The sequence below is a fragment of the Lissotriton vulgaris genome, chromosome 6, assembly GCF_964263255.1.
Source record: "Lissotriton vulgaris chromosome 6, aLisVul1.2, whole genome shotgun sequence".
NCBI lineage: Eukaryota > Metazoa > Chordata > Amphibia > Caudata > Salamandridae > Lissotriton > Lissotriton vulgaris.
In genome coordinates, this window is record NC_141694.1 from 243,615,617 (window position 1) to 243,632,764 (window position 17,148).

Consider the following 17,148-nt stretch of genomic DNA (forward strand, 5'->3'; position numbering starts at 1 on the left):
AGCGTCTAATTCTATTATTAACTCTGGTTCCTCCCCAAGGATGGCTCTTTGAATATAGGAGAACCAGTATCCTTGCTCGAAACCTCAAAGGGAATTCCTTTTTTGCCAATATGTTCCTGAGTTCTTTGCGGCGATTCCTTACTTTTTCCCCTTGGAGTTTTAATTTTGCTCTTATTGTGTTTACCACAAAACCCAGGAATTGTGTATCTTGGTTCGGTATTATGCATGATTTCTTCATGTTTATTATAAAACCCAGGTATTCTAGTAAGTGAATGGTGAGCTCTGTGTGGTGGGAGACGACCAACTTGGATTAAGCCATTATTAGGATATTGTCCACGTATAATATTAATATTACCCCTCTTTCCCTTAACCAGGCTGCTCCTGGATGTAAAACTTTGGTGAAGCACCAAGGCGCCGAGGACAGTCCGAAGGGGAGAGTCCAGAATTCCCAGAGTTTCCCTTCACAGGTGGATTGTAGGAATTTTTGGTGTGGGAGCCAAATTGGGAAGGTAAGTTAGGCATCTTTTAGCTCTAGTCTTGTTAACCAGAACCCTTTCTGAAAACGACCCTTAGAAGGTGGATCCCTTCAATTTTGAAGTGGTGGTGTTACCCATTCGTTTAAGTCCTTGAGGTTTATTATTGGTCTGAGCCCTTTGTCCTTCTTCTCCACAAGGAAGATATTGCTGACAAAACCCCGTTCTGAACCCCCTCTTATTGCCCCTTTTGCTGATAAATCCTTTACGTCTTGGGACACTAGCTTGCTGTCCTCCTGAGAGAAGGAAATTTCCAGAGGTCTCTTCACTTGGGTGGGGGTATTCAGGAATTCTATCTTATATCCCTTGACTATACTCAAAACTCTGAGGTCCCAGAGAAAAGGGCCAGTCTGCCTCCCACCTTTGTAGGGGTACCTGAAGGGCCTTTTGTGGAAAATCATTTCTGTCTTAGTTCACTCCTAAAGGGCCTTACACGGCTTTGTTGTATTTGAAAGGTTGGTGGGTTGTGAAACTTGATTACGAAAACCTTGAACCGTGGCCCAAGAAGGGTCTTGATGTGGTTTGGCCACAACCAGGAAACTGACCCCGCGTTGTCCCGGCCTTGCCAAAAACTATCTCTTGGAAAACTTTTTAGATGTCCCTTTGGATATCCGGATGGAGCTAATTGCTCTGACATATTTAGCCATTTCTCTCATGAAGTTTTCAAGGAGTCATTGGGAGTTAGGTCTCCTGTCCTTACTTGTCAATTGTTCTAGTTTGGGGTCTATTTTTAGTAGGATGCCCTTTCTCTTCTCAGTGGAGATGGCAGGGTTAGCATTGCCTAGGAGGCAGATGGTCCGCTGGACCCATTGGCGTAGCTCTTTGGGATCAATTGGAGTTTTTCCAATGTAGGCAGTTTCCGCCATTTTGAATATTTTGGTTACTGGGCCTATGATGTCCAGATCTGGAGATGGGTAGAACGTTTATTAGATTCATCTGTATGATGCCAGTGATCTTTTGACCTGCCATCTACCACGTACGCACACCGAGGGCCGTACACTCACCCCACTGGGAGCTCTGTAGCGGCCACATCATCTTTCAATTCCCCAGCAACAAGGTACATGCTGGAAGTCGAATTAGGTGCTCTTTAGCAGTCCTGATAAAGAACCCACCCTAAGGCTGGATTCACCTAGTTCAATATAAAGGGGTTGAAACGTGGACAACTACCTATCTGATTAAAAGTGAGGACCATTGTAAATTATTGAGGGTGTCCATGTAAAGCTATGTAATATATGTGGAACAACTGACCTATGTTTAAGGCCAGATCAATATCTCCATGCAAATGTGATGGATATATGTTACACTACCCTGTCCATGTCCACTACCCTCACAACTGCACAATGTTCACAAGCACTCATTCTACCATTACCCTACCCTGAGCACCAAATAGTGTAAATATCTGTAAATATTAGTACCATTTTAGGAGAATTGAGTAACTGTGTTTGCCACAATCGAGAACAATATAAAAAATAGGAATTCTGATCTATTGGACTCTGAATAACTCGGTACTGTGGATGTGATTTACTATGCGTATTCAATCTATTGTATACTACCTGACCATTTGGTTACTGTACTGTATGATGTCCAGAAGGCAGTCTTGCAGGATTTCAGACTTTTATCAAATCCCTTACTAGGGTCTTCAGCGCCCTTGGCTATAAATGCTGCCAGCTTAGGGTTCAACTCAGGGGTCATGGCTACCTTGTCAGGGAGGAATGGGCATGGGCATTTAGAACATAACCAGGATCTGGCTTCCTTGGGAATTTCCTTTCTCAGCCAGAAAGAAAAGTAATCTGCCACATGGGGTGAGGGTGTCCACTTCGGTGATAAGGGGCGTTTAGTTAGGAGGGGGTCACACATGTATTCTCATAAAGGGTCTACGATGCACCTCTTAGATTCTGATGACTAACCTGCCTCGCCAGAGCTTCCCAATCTTTCACCATCCAGCTCCTCGATATCAGTATTTAAGCTGGAGGAGTATAAAAGGTCAATTTCTGCTTTAATGGCCGCATCACTATATTGATTGACGATAGGGAGCTCAGGTGTTATTTCTTGCCTATCTGTGATGCCTGAGGGAGCCTCTTGCATTCTCTTTGTCTTTTTTGCCCCTTTTTGAGAGGGACCAGCTGCAGCCCTTTTTCTTGGGGCCTTAGTTGCCACATCTGAACCCTCGGCTTGATGTGAACTTGTAGTGGGCCATACCTTACAGAGGGTTACTAATTTTGTATCAATGGTATCATCAGGGGACCCAATTACTTTATCTAGGACTTTATTAACCAACAGTTCCAGTTCCAGTTTTCCCTCCAGGTTTAGTTCAGGGCTTGTCACTGACATGATTATACAAAGTGATAAGTTATTAATATTAATTATAATTTTGTGGTTTAATTGCGTTGATAGATGAAAGAGCCTATCTTTCCTTAATGATTTTGCCAAGAGTATTTTGAAGAGGGGGTTAACAGCAAATCAGTGATCTTTCATTGTGTGAGGGCAGCGTTAACTCGTAGCTGTCACCGTTGTAACTTGAAATGGTGACCAACCATGCAAAATGGATGCAAGGGAGAGGTGTGGCGCTGCGGCCAAGGCGACTGGCGCTGGAATCTGGGGATCACGATTCAATCCCCGGTGGCTGATTAGCTCAGCACCATGTGACTCTGGGCAATAGCTTGCTTAATTTTCCCGACAGCCCCCAGCGCCTGAAGACACTAAAGGGTGATTGTTCACGCTTTACAAATGTGGATTATTATTAATATTATTATTTCAGTGATCAGGGTTATATTAGACAGATTTAAAATGGGAGTCACACGCATAATTGCCGTGCTAGACTCCTGCTGCCAATGTACTTTCCTCTAAGGGCTCTATTCCCTTGCCCTTGTTAATTTATTTTTTTTCTTTTGTGGAGGTGTGGTCATGGTGTGTCGAACCGTACCATCATAGCAGTGGTGGGGACCTTGAAGGAGATCCGTAGACTTGTGTGCAGTGTGCGTCCGATAACTGGAAGTGTCCCGGGACGCGATGTCAGTCAGATCGGAGCTGAGTATACTGGAGCTATTGGCTGAAGTTCGTTGGCTGGAGCTCGTGCTGGCAGTTTGTTTCCTTGCAACGTGTGTGCGCCATTTGAAGTAAGGCCAAAGGTAGAGCCAGTCCGTTTATTGTTAAGAGGGAAGGCAGGCTGTATGGGGGGCAGGTAAAGGGGAATGTTGGGACACAGTAGGTTAGATTTATGGGTCCCTAACAGAGTAAAACAAGGAGCAATAGAAAATTGGAAAATGTTATCAAACCTGACCCCCGCATGACAGGACAAAGCACAAGACAGCATTGTAGGGTCTTTAGGACCCAATACATTATATATTAAGTTACTTAATATCCAAAATATAGCTACAACATACATAAAAACTCAAATTGAATTAGAGATACTTATCCTGGGAGCAGCAGCAGCAAAGAAGGAAGATGGCTGCGTGTAGATGGACTTTATAGTGTGTTAGAATGTTACTTGAAGTTGTACATTCTTCAATTGTTCCTGCTGTAAAGTGGCAATTATGGAGATTTGCATAATCTAAACCTCCTTGTCTTTAATAAAATCCAGATTGTCTGCCCACCAGGCTGTGAAAAATCCAAACTATCCTAAACACAAACTAAGATGTAACTGGATGGCACAGCACACAATAGGATTTTACAAATGTGGTCACTGTGGGATGTGTAGGTGGGCTCTAGTATTACAGTTGATATTGGATCTTATCTAACATTCCTCTGCGTCACCATTAGTTAAATGCTTGGCCTTGGCTAGAGCCCACCTATGCATCCCACAGTGACCATATTTGTAAAATCCTATTGTGTGCTGTGTCATCTAGCTTCATCTCAATTTGTGTGCTGGATAATTTGGACTCAGTAGGCTCTTAGGTGTTCTGCCCTTTCGAAACTCATAATCCGGTCCATTGGATATTTAGTTCTGCAACATCCTGTCTGCTTTCAGGAGATGCCAATGTTTCTGAAGGTATTTATGAAATCGAAATGAGATCCAACTGAAATCAGTAATCAACCCCATTTTCTTAGTTAGACTTATTCCTGTTCTGTCTTGTCCCACTTAAGGCGCTCCCCTACTCTTGAAATCCTATTTCTGACTGATCAGATTACATGGATGTCATATCCTCTATGTTAAAATCTCTTCTCCATATCATGTGTAAACACATTTGGAAGTCCTGTTTAACGCTACAATGTTGTCCTGCTTGTATCATCTCTCCATAAGGAGTAGCTTTAATCTGCCATGTAGGATGTGTACTAGACGCTTGTAAAATAGAGTTCGATAAAATAGGCTTCCAATAAAGTCTAATTCATATACTATTTTCCTTGATGAAGAGTTCCACATCTGAAAAAAACTATTTTCTCTTCACTGTACTGGTGGGTGAATCGGATATATTAGAATGATTATGATTCATATATCTACAAAAGCCGTCAAGGTGCTACGCACTCCCAGTCAAAATCATGAAGCAGTCATCTATGAAGTACACCCAATACAAAATGTGTTAATTCCAGTCCACTGCACGTGGGCCCAAAATCTGCTCCACCTCCACCCACCCCATAAAGAGGTTTGCATGGGAAGGAGCAAACCTGGAACCCATCACAGTCCCTTGCGAAGGCCTGTACCACTTGTCTTTGAATAAGAACACATTGTTATTCAAAATTAGTTCTGTCATTGTTAACAACATCTCTGTGTATGCCTATAAACGGGTAGATCTGTTACTCAAGTGCGACGCAAGGCAATCACCCCCTTGTCATGTTCTATACTTATATTTCAGGGACACAAGACCTAGTGTTACCATTAACATTCCTGGCTCCCATTTAATATCACTCAATAGACTAAGTATATGTTTCGTATTGCAAAGTGCGAGGGTAAATTCAGAACAGAGGGATGCAAAAAAAATCCACATACTCAGATAAGCATTCTGTTGGCCCTCCCATTACCCAAACCTTTGGGCCTCCCTGGTGGAAATGGACTTTATTAGTCTGTGGATTCATCTGAAAGTACTTCTTCAGTGTTAAACATTTTACATATTTGTAAAGATCTATTTTCAATTTACAAATGTTGCCCATCATTCCAGAACAGAATCCCATCCCCTTTTAAGCAGTGATTGCATATCTGAAGTCAATATTTAGTCTGTCAAATGTATAATGGATACATTCAGGTTTGACTTCATTTCTACTATTTCCTTTCCCAAGATCTGGTTTGCACTCCTCTCCGTTCGGCTCCGTAATCCCTAACCTCTTTTTCTCATTTTAGTTTTCTGACATTGTCTTTACTTATAGATTGCTCTTGAATGCCCATCTTTATCTTTTGCAATTCCAATAAAAAGTATTCCAACTTGTGTTTTCATTTGAGATTCCTTCTCTTACATCAGTCCCTCCATCACTGCTAGAAGAGATGCTCAAAAAGGTGGAGCTGCGGCTAATACAGGATAGATCCTGTACTTTATTACCCATTTCCTTTTTCACTAAATGATAAAAAAAATTGAGAATTTAAAGACCCTACCAGTACAATAACCCACCTCATCTCTCTTTAACGTTCTGGCTTTCCTCTGTTTTCATTTCTCCTGATGCTTGCCTAATATCTCATTGAAAATGTCATAGTTTTTCTTAGTTTTTTCTGGAGTACCATAATGGACTAGCGCAGCCATAGGAACAAGGCAATAAAGATCAGAATTTAGCTAGTGCACATTGAGTTGTATAACCTGACCGCTGAGGAGAAAAGTGATTATCTTATTTTTAACCTCACCAGGAGTACCAAAATAATGGGATACTGGGGAAACCACTAGTTATGTTTAATCTCTAGCTCCGCCTCAAAATAAGTATCTATGTGCTTCCTCCACTCAGATCGAACCCATTCAGGAAGATGTGCACTACTCTTTGATTGCAGAAAGCGCTCCACCAAATCCTAACTATTTTTTGCAAATGTCCCACCTCGTTTTGCAGCAAAAACAAGATGGTTTCTGGCAGCCTCTATCTGCAGAAGATTTGGTCCTTAACCTAGCCACTTCTCTATTTAGATAAAGTACCATTTTGTCCATCAGGGTCAAAAGTGATTGCCCATCCTGCTGGGGGTTAAACTAGAAAGTCTGGGGTGGCTACTGGAATAAATGCTAATTTGATTCCACAGAATTTTTCGGAATTACATTCAAAATCCGCATGATTTCACAGAATTTCACAATGGGCGGAGAGAGCATTTTGGTGCTATTTTCCTAGTGCAAAATGCACCTTTGCATCCAAAAATGGATGCCAGGATGCATTTTGTCCTAGGAAATGCATCACCCATATATATTTTGAAGTAATAACTGCAGAGTATGTGAAGCCCCGAGGAGTATGCAGAGCAGTGCATACATCTGAAGTGCATAAAGTGGTTACTACACAGGGCCAGAAGAGGGAGCTTACATTGCAGAACTTTATTCTGCAATGATTTTTAAACATGAAGGGACTGCTCCATCTTCCAGCCCTATTTAGAAAACCAAGCACTGCAGACTAATTCCACCGGTGGAGCTGTGGAATTTATTAGTAATTTCATTTTACAAGAGTAGTACAGGATTAAAACATTCCTCTCATTCTATCGGCAGAATGAATACTGCTGCCTAGGCCTATTTTTAACAACACTGCTGCCTTCTATGACCAGAGACGAAGCCAGTTACCTCAAGGAGCAGGGTTGCTAAGAAGAAGGCATATGGACACCTCTGGGGCAGAGGTGGTCGGTGGATTGTTAAAGTGGTTGGATGGAAATTCAATTCTGAAGTATGATGAGTGAGTGAACTGCAAAATAGAAGTGTGGTTGGGTTCTCCCCTGAAAGAACATTATTTTAAAAATGATTTCAAATGGTGGATTTTACAGCATATACAGCTAGATTCATCAAAGGCCCGTTTTGCGAGTCAGTAATAGCGATTATTAAGGAATCGCTATTACAGACTCGCAAAACGGGATTCATGTACAAATCGCAATTTATTTTGCGATTCCTACAGCTTCCTTATTTGCGATTAGCTAATTGCTAATCCAAATAAGGAATAACTCCCCATTCATTCCTATGGGCCTAAAGGCCCATAGGAATGAATGGGAAGACATATCAATATGCGAATCGCTAATAGCGATTCGCATTTTGAAATTGCGATTTCAAGGGTGCAGGAGTGTCCAAAGGACACCCTGTTGCACCCCTGAAATGTGAATTTACACTGATGTTGTGCACACACATGTCCAAAGGACATGTGTGTGTGTAGCATGCAACTTAGAAAAATGCATTTAAATGCATTTTTCTAAGTTTTCGCTATTTACCACGAGGTTTGACTTCGTGGTAAATAGCGGTCCTAAATTGCGAATTCGCAATTTTTAAATGTTTCCTGAATAGCATTTAAGGAATCTCTAATACAGATTCCTTAAATGCTAATCCTCGCAAATTTGCGAATTCTTTATCAGCGATTTTTGCATTTGTGATGATGAATCCCAAATGCAAAAATTGCACTCGCAAAGGGCCAGAATCTGGCCCTTTTGCGAGCTCATTTCGCTTGATAAGTCTGGCTGATAGTTACTGGAAATATTCCATAATAGGGGATCCCAATATGCCTTTTTACAGCACAAGAGTCATGAAAACATTAGAAGCAAGTCTGAAATGTCCCCAAGCATCAAGCTGCCCTGCTAGCAAAATGCCCTATGACCCCCCCCAGTGAAGCACACCCCCCACCATGAAAATAGGCCTTCCAAGTGTTTCCAACATGTAACACATCATTGCCTCTTTACTGTATTAGTTAATCAAGTCATCAAGTAAAGAAACAATCCCCCCCCCTTGTCATGGACAATGACTCCCATGAAAAGGGGGCATTATCTATTTATTTCAAGGATTTCCTTTTTGAAAATAATTTAAAAAACTGTTTGGTGTAGGCTTCATCATGTTAACGGAGCCCTGCACTAAATAGCAACATGCATTGACAAAAACCGCCCTGATGGTTGTTCCTGCCACTGCTTTATAGATGACTGCTAGCTTGGCTCATTTTTAAATCTGGCGGGAGGTCCCTACACCAGGGTGATGGAGGAATTCACTCTATCGACCTTGTAGAACAACGGGTCTTTAGTGTTATTCCTCATTTTCTCTCCTCAATGTTAGGTCTTTCAATGTTTCCTTTTCGAACCCTCACCGCCTCTGTTTCTTGACATTAACTCCTATTCTTTTGAGTGATTGCTCAATACTCTTTGGCATGTGCAGAAAATGGAAGTGGTGAGGACTGTCTCCCCAAAAATAGGTTACTAAGAGGATTTGTTGACATGAAAGGAGAACAAGAGCTGTGTAGGTATGTCTTTGCACCAGGTGCTTACACTACCATTGTAGAAACTGCTGTGGAATTAGAATTTACATTTGGTCACAGCAGCTAGAATCTACAGGATGGCCTACCCACTGTAACCTTTTTCAAGAGACTGTGGATCTGAGGGAAATATCAGAGGAGACTGCTGTGAAAAAGTAATGTCGAAGGTTTAAAATAAAACTATACACCAATGCTCACATATTTTAAAGCAAAGTTTAAGGTTTAAAAGACAATTGCTCACTGAGATTCATCAAGTTATTCTCCATGGTGACAGGCAACAATACAGGAAGGAGAGCCCAGCTCTGCGCATCCTCAGCCCGGATGGACAGCAGTAGTCTGCAGCAAAATATTAAATATATGCCCACAAGTCCGATAAAACTCTGCCTGACATCAAAACCATCAACGCAGACAGGTCAACTGCAATAGCTGACACAGTAAGTGGAACTGGACCTGGATGGAAATGGACTGCCCTGCACTGGCAAAAAAGAAACTAACTATGAACCCATGCTGTAGCACCCTCCTTATCCTCAAAGGAAGTTGATGCTGGACTCCTACACCAGACCCCAACCCACCTATCACAACGACAATCAAATGGGGTTTCTTGGGGTACTGAAGGTGCCATAGGTCCCAGACCCACTCAGACCCACTCACTCCTTCATTGTCCTAAACTCTTTCTTCCCTCCCAGTCATTTAGATTAATGAAGGATTTTAAATCCTGCTATGAGCCAGTCAAGTGAAATTTAAAAAACAAACACTATACATGATAAGAAAACATATCCCGACCACCAGTATGTCACTATATACCTGTTATGCCTCGAGGGCGAGGAAGACTTCCCCATAGCCAACAAATGCAGAAGGACAACCTTTCCCCTTCCAAAAAACACAGAGCTACTCAACTTTGTCAGCATGTAGGAATAACAATTTATTTCCAGTTGCTTTATGTTTTTTCTCATTCTGTTGTTACTCCCCCAGGGTAGCAGGGCAACACCTCTTGCACCCTTTAATGCCAGCAACTCCTGCTTTGCAGTGAGACTGACAGCAAACTGGTTATAAGCCACTTTTCTCTCAGACAGTTAACATTACACTTTCCTAAAGTTGTTTTTCCACTAAAGTATCAGAAATATGCTGTTTCCATTGAATTGGATTTTTGAATATTAAGGAAACAATAACTTTGAATCATTTCTATAGAATTGCCCCAAGTAGACATATAAAATGGAAATGTATTTTCCATTTTAAAGCCTGTTCAGAGAAAATGCAGATTTAGCTACACAATTAAAACAACTTTTGGGCACATGCCAGTGGGCAGGCATTCTATTTCCACATTATATATCTTGAGCTTCCAGCTGTGTGGACTTACAAGGCTTATTTTAGTGGTGACCCATCTAATATATAAAATAGATTGTAATTTTCCTCCATGACAAAGGCAATTTTCCCTGCCACTTGTCACTACTATGCTTTTAAATTGCGGTCTAGTCAGAGACAAATGGTGCTACAGGGAGCTTTATATTTGTCTGATGTAAGTAGGTGGTGTAAATGCACACCGCAGCCCACATATGACAATTAACTTCCAAATCATTGTTTTAATTTGTATGGCACCTTATTATGGACTTACTGGAGACTTAAATACATCAGTGGGTAAAACAAATGTGACAGTACCATTTAAGAGCAAGAGCATAGGCACTGTGGTACTTGATGAATGTATCAATGCACCTAGAGCCCTAAACTATGCACCAATATGGCCCAGAAAGAGGTTAAATAGCCACAGTGACCCTACAGAAAAGGTGACTTTGTTGCATTTATCTTTTGTGCAACACAGGGCTGCACATTTTCATGTGGCATTGCCCTTTGTGAATGAATCTGAGCCTCATTTGTCTGAAGAGACATAAATTACCGGTAATATCTTCTATTAAATACATGATCATTTATTTGACTACACAAACAGCATTTCGACTGCTTATGGATGAAATCTACTGTAAAAGGTGATGAAATGTGTCTCTTCTGCTCAATAATCCAACATGAAGTAAAGCAACATTTGGGGGGAATTATCGTAAAAGAAAATCTCTATGTGTCTGGTTTTATTTAACTGATAAATGAAAAGTGCAACTTTGGAACTAACTAAAACTGCTCACAAGATGGTACTGAGCCATTTTCATTGCTTGATTGTTACCCTGGATCACACAAGAGAGAAGACTGTGAAGTGATGATTGGAAGTTCAGCTTAATGATGTTATTTTGGAGTGGCTGCTTGTGGCCAGGATCCATGCAGCACTCTTCCAGAAATTATCAAAGAATTATATTAGAACTTGTTTTAAGTTCTACCGCGACTTGGCAAATCTAATGGCTCAGATTTTGCAATATTGTAGCATGTTAGATAACAAAAGTTATTTTATAAGAAGTTTATACTCAGAGACTCAGACAACTGAGGAACAAATGATAAAACAAACATTGAACTGATCTGTATGATCATTAGCTGTTCCTCTGAAGAAGACAATATTAGCCAGACACCTGAGAACTTGTTTGCATAATGTTTGATGTTCAGCTTATGTTACTTGTTACAGTCATGTTCAGTATGATGTTTAATGTAATTGCTCCAGGCAAACATCTATTTTTGGGTGATTGAAGAAGTGCATTTCAGGCACCCTCTCAATTGAACTTGTAAACAATATAAAGATAGCTGAAATCACAGATGTAAACTGGGCCAAGAATAATAAATAGTACCTGAAATTAGAATCTTGAGTGAGCCAGAAAATTCAGTTGATGACAATAGCCAAAGTAAAGTGACCTTTAATTGTCTCCCAAAAATAAAGACACCAATCAGTTATGGACTTTTTTAAGGCATGCTTATTGACCTTGAACCAGACAACTAATGGGTAGGTTTTGAGGAATGGTCAAGGTACAGGCTGAGTGTTGCCTCTCTTTTCAGGTGGATCTAGCCTAGAGAAGGGTAGCGGATGCCTTGGGGATCTCAGGAGGCAGCACTACTGTCCTTTTTGCTTTTTCTTTCAGTGGGGAAATTGACTCTCCTGTACTAAAATGCTGCGTCATACCCTTTACATGAACAGAGTAGAGCTTCTCCTCCTCATTGGAGTCATCAATTTTCTGATAATATGCAGGCACCTTCCAACCAACCCATGCTGTATAATTAGTTACAGTGGCAAACAGTTCTGGGAGGCTAAGCTTAGGCATTACTAGGGAAGTAAGTGAGGTAAGACTAAGGGTGGGCATAGTGAGCGTAGTTAGGCTACGCGAAGCTTCGTGAAGCGGGAAGGGCGCTACGTCCACCCACACACTTTGAGTAGGCCCACTACGTGCCGCCCGCCTCCCTCCCGCCCTCTTCTACATGCTTCTATTACTTTAAAATAGATTTAAAGTACATTAGGAGCACTTACCGTATAAGCGGCGTCCCGGGGCTCCCTCTTCTGATGACGCGGCGAGTTCTTCTAGCAAAATGCACGGGCACCCGCGCATGCGCATTTCCTGCGAGAAATGCGCATGGACACCGCATATAAGGTAAATGCTCTTAATGTACTTTAAATGTATTTTAAATTAATAGAAGCATGTAGAAGAGTGCGGGAGGGATGCGGGTGGTGAGCAACTTCGGTCCGTCCATGGACTGTGCGTAGTGTTGCCTACTACGCCTACTTTGCAAAGTGCGAAGTAGGCAACACTTCTTACACTCCGTGGGCGGAGCGTAGCACTGCGCCCAGGGTTAGGTAAGACTAGAGAGAGAAATTTTGGAAAGGTATACAGACTATGTTCTAACCAAGGTTTTGTGGACATGGCGGAATTCATAATTTAACCCTTCATTTAATGCAGTTGAGAGGTGGTGGTGGAGAAAGAAGATAGTTTAAACATTCTGAAGTCTCTGAAGAATGCTCTTTATTTTTGTGGGTAGATCCCCATGCATGAAATTCATGAATGCATTCAAAAACTATAGAGAAGATGAGAATCGTGAGGTGACAAAAAAGCAGGAGAGATAGAAACCAATGAAAGTAACATAAAAATGTCTAACATTTATTGTATTTTAGTGAATAATAGATCTGATTCTAAGATAATACCATAATTGTTCACAGACTTGAAGGTGTTGTTGAGCTACCAATGGCATAGAGCCAGTCAAATTTGAGCCCCCAACAATCTCCAAAGCCAAGGAGCAGAATTCCAACATTGTCCCTGTTGTATATGTATTTTATTATTCACTTTTGTTCATTATTTATATCGGGTTCCTTTGTTTAATGTATGCAGAGCTTGTCATTGAATTCTCTTAGTGTTCGTAACAAGTTCCAATCCAGGGCGTCAGTTGTTGCTGGTGTCCTGGAGAGGAAGGTGTGCTGCCTGTTTCTTCATCTATAGTAAATCTCTTTAAATCTTCACTTCATTTTTATCATCATTACAATTGGCGACGATTGGAAGAACCACAAGCCATCCTTTGGATACCTATATATGTTTTCTTTAACAAAAAGGACAAACAAACAAGGACATTTTTGGAATTGAAGCATTGCCATTTCAAGTTGTCTGTTGATATTTTAAGGAAACCTTTTTGTCAGCTTTGCAACATATTGTGTCTTGCTCTGAGATTTGGGTAAGATTCCTTCGTTTTCAAAATTACTTACTTTGATGTTGTAGATCATTGTGGGGAACTGCCATTGGCCGCATCTTTCAAGCGGCGGCAGTATTCTGTGAGCGAATGCTTATCTCGTTACGGCGTGCCCCATCATACGTAATCCTGAGCAACACGAGAGTTACACCTTATTGTGCAAGGTCACGCAACGTAACCTGTCCGTAGCGACCATTTTTAAGGAAATTAATCAGGAGGGTTTGAGCTCCAAGGAGGCTATCGGAGCCGGACAAACTTATTCCTGCAACGGTGAAGATATTATTGAAGCATGTGTTTTGGGAAATGAAGAGACAGTTGGGAAACAGGTGAGAGAGTCGGTGGTAGGCTCCCTAATATTCATAATTTTTTTTTACTTCTCATTTTTACTAAGTATGGGCGAAATCTGCTAATTCGCAGTACGCAAATTCGTGCGCATGCGTACTCGTGGTCCGCAAAATTCGCGAATCTGTGCGAATTTGCAGATTTTTTATTTTTGCGTGTTCGTGGGGTTTTTTTTCAGTGCAGCGACCGCGAAGTTACCCTTGCGGTTGTACATGGGCGCGGCCATCTTGTTTTCAGTGTTTGTGTTCCGTATTTCCATTACCGGGTGCCAGTTGCATGCTCGCGTTGTGCATTTCCTACGTGCGGGCCGCAATTACGTGTTTGCGTCCGTTTTTGCGTGCTCGCGGGGAAATATCACGCAAACTTACCCACTCGGTCGCAATGGGCGCGGCCATCTTGTTTTTCCTTCATTGCTATGGTTCTGGATATGCTTTTTCAATCCTCCCTTAATCTTTGCAATCCTTTGTTTCTTTGAACTTTGTTTTAATTTTTTTACTCATTATCTATCTCTTTATTTTTCTACATCTATATTTTGTGTTTTTTTCTACTTTTGGTTACTTAAAACAATACTTTTTCCCTATTCTTTCTTTCCTATTTTCTTTTCCTTTCCTGTCCAACACCATGGCAAAGGGAGCCGGGAAGAACATGAAGGGGAAGGGTCCCGCACCCCGTACCCGGCTCAATTGCGGGCGCTTAAGGGGGGAGGCAGTAGTAGCCCGGGAGATCTTCAGCATGGTGGGGGTGGCCACACTGGTTTTCTTCGTCCAGTGCCACCTCCCCAAGACTGTCGCGGCAGGCCCGGTGACGGATACGGGCTCCGGGAGCATCGCCAGCTATGGGGGAAGTTTTTTGGGCCATGTATCGGGAGTCTGGGGTCCAGCGCACCTATAACCAGGCGACGCACCGGTGGTCCGACATCCTGAACCGGGAGCAAGACCTGCTCGACCTGCTTGGAGTCGAGATCCCGGACCTTGGTGAGTAGTAGTAGCTAATATTTAATCACTACTTTGTTTTCTCCTGCTCTGTGTTATGATATTGCAATTTGATTTTTCCAAAGAGCAAGAATGCTGCCGATTACATTGCAGGTAAATTATGTTTCAAAAACTTTAGTGATTGTAGGTGCTCGCCTGCTCACTTCCGGTGCTACTATGCTTACTTGTTTTCAATTTTATTGCTCATTTGGCCAGAGTGATTATGTATGAGTGAGTACTTTACAGAACTGCGTAATGATAGACACTAGAGACTCAAGTCCAGTCCTTCCTTTGTACTCCTGCCAAGAGATAGTGGTGGTGGATTGATAGTTTGACTATATTATGACTGGTTATTTAGTAGGAAACTTTTTAGTGGTCTGCAATCATGACGGGCTGTGTCTGTCACTTCGCGTGCTGTGGAGTGCTGCCTGCCAGTCCTAGTAGAACCTTTTTGTAGTTGGTTTAGTGAGTTACATAACTTTCCAAGTAGACCGTCAGCGAATACAGCAATACTAATATCCTAGTAGACCACATCAGAAAGGTCAATAAATTTAGTGCAATTGTTGTCTATTTCCCTGAAATAATTTGTTATTGTTTTTTGAAATGCTTGATTTGGTTGACAACAATTATCCATGTTTGTGTCTTTCTTTCATGTACATCAGATTCCCCACAGGGGCAAGAGGACAGAGGTGGAGGTAGCGGCGCCAACGGAGCAGGAAGGCCAGGATAGGTCCACCGAGGGCTCTTCTGCTGGCCCCAGTAAGTGTTCCTGTTAATATTATTAATTATACTGCCCTATCTTTTACAGCACCTATTTATTCCAAACATTCCTAGTAATTCAATTTTTCCTAAATAGTCGTTGATCTTCTTGTAGACTGTTTCTAAATTCTTATCCTGCCTCCACTATGACTCTCTGTGCTACTACTAGATTATTATTAGTCTGTCTGTGTAGCTAGCTAAGCTTGCACAGTTGGCAAAAGGTGTACTGTTAAACAAAACTCCTATTCAGCAATAAGTCTAGGCACTGAGTGCAGTTGTCTGGGTTGTCCATAATGTCTATTGAAGTCTTCTAAATGTTTATGCTTTGACAATTCCCAACACTAAAATGTCAATGGCCACCAAAATAAGATACAAGTTTATTTTTTGATTGGATAGGAGGACCTACTACTACTGTTGCAGGGACTATTCTGTACATACAGAACTATGGACAAGAAATAGGGCATTGGTTATAAGTTATAATAGGCGCAGTTAGACTTTCCACATACCTCACTCATACCAGAAGTTGAACCCCCAATCTCCTTACTGAATAGCTAGTGTGTCAGAGAGTAATTATTTTGCTCCAGAATGCAGCGATGATGCCCAATGATTATACAACCCAGAGAACATAACACTATGGAGTCAGAGTCCCGACCTCTCAGAGTCATGGACTCATGCTTGCAAATTGCAAATCCTTTTGCTCACTCACTCATGACCAAAAACCACAGAATCTATGTAAGTTTTAAAGCTTTATTAAAAGTAAAACAAGTAGTTCTGTGTGTACTCTGTAAAAATTTTAATTGTGCATTATATAAAAACATTTATTAAAATCAATGTCATATAGCAAACGAAGGACGACTAAAAAGTGGCTGATTTCACACATTAATTGTGGGAGAGCCCTCACCTGGTTGGAACTTAAAGTCTGGGTGGGGATGAATCATTGACGACTCCGACTAAGAAATGATGATGATCTTGCTCTTGTTCGTAGAAGGGAAGCTTCTGTCTGTTATGAGAAAAATGGTGTGTGTTAAAAAGCAAGCATTCATCAGTTGTGTCAAAAAGTGTAGCATCACATGTTATGGCTAAGCATAAATAAAAAACACCATTCCCTGAAGAAAGGGAAATTTTTAGTTGTAGACTAGAGAGTCACAAATTATTACATTTGTTTATGTAGTATTAGTAACTTTTTTCATTCTGAGACAAAATAGGGAGTGGTGTATATGGCATCTAAAAATATTAAATATTTTTTCTAGGCGTAACACCATCGGAACAGCCAACCACCAGAGCCAGCGCCAGGGTCGGATGCGGTGCCACTGCCAGGGTCGGATGTGGTGCCACCGCCAGCAGGAACTGCTGTGGGGGATGCCACGGTATGGCGGGCATTGGTAAGCTATTATATTGCTTACTTATTGAGATTGTAGAGTGGGCTCTCTGCAGGGGTGTATATGTTGTACAGTACAAGTACACTTTACTGTTAAGAAGACTTACAAATTTAGAACTAAGTTTTTGTCAACCAGGTAGAAGACAGTCACCCTTGGCTTCTCATTAGCAATAGCGGCGGGAGTTGACGAGTAACCAATGGCCTCCTCTAAATTTGACTTCAACTCAGCTGTGAAAGTTTTAACGAGAAG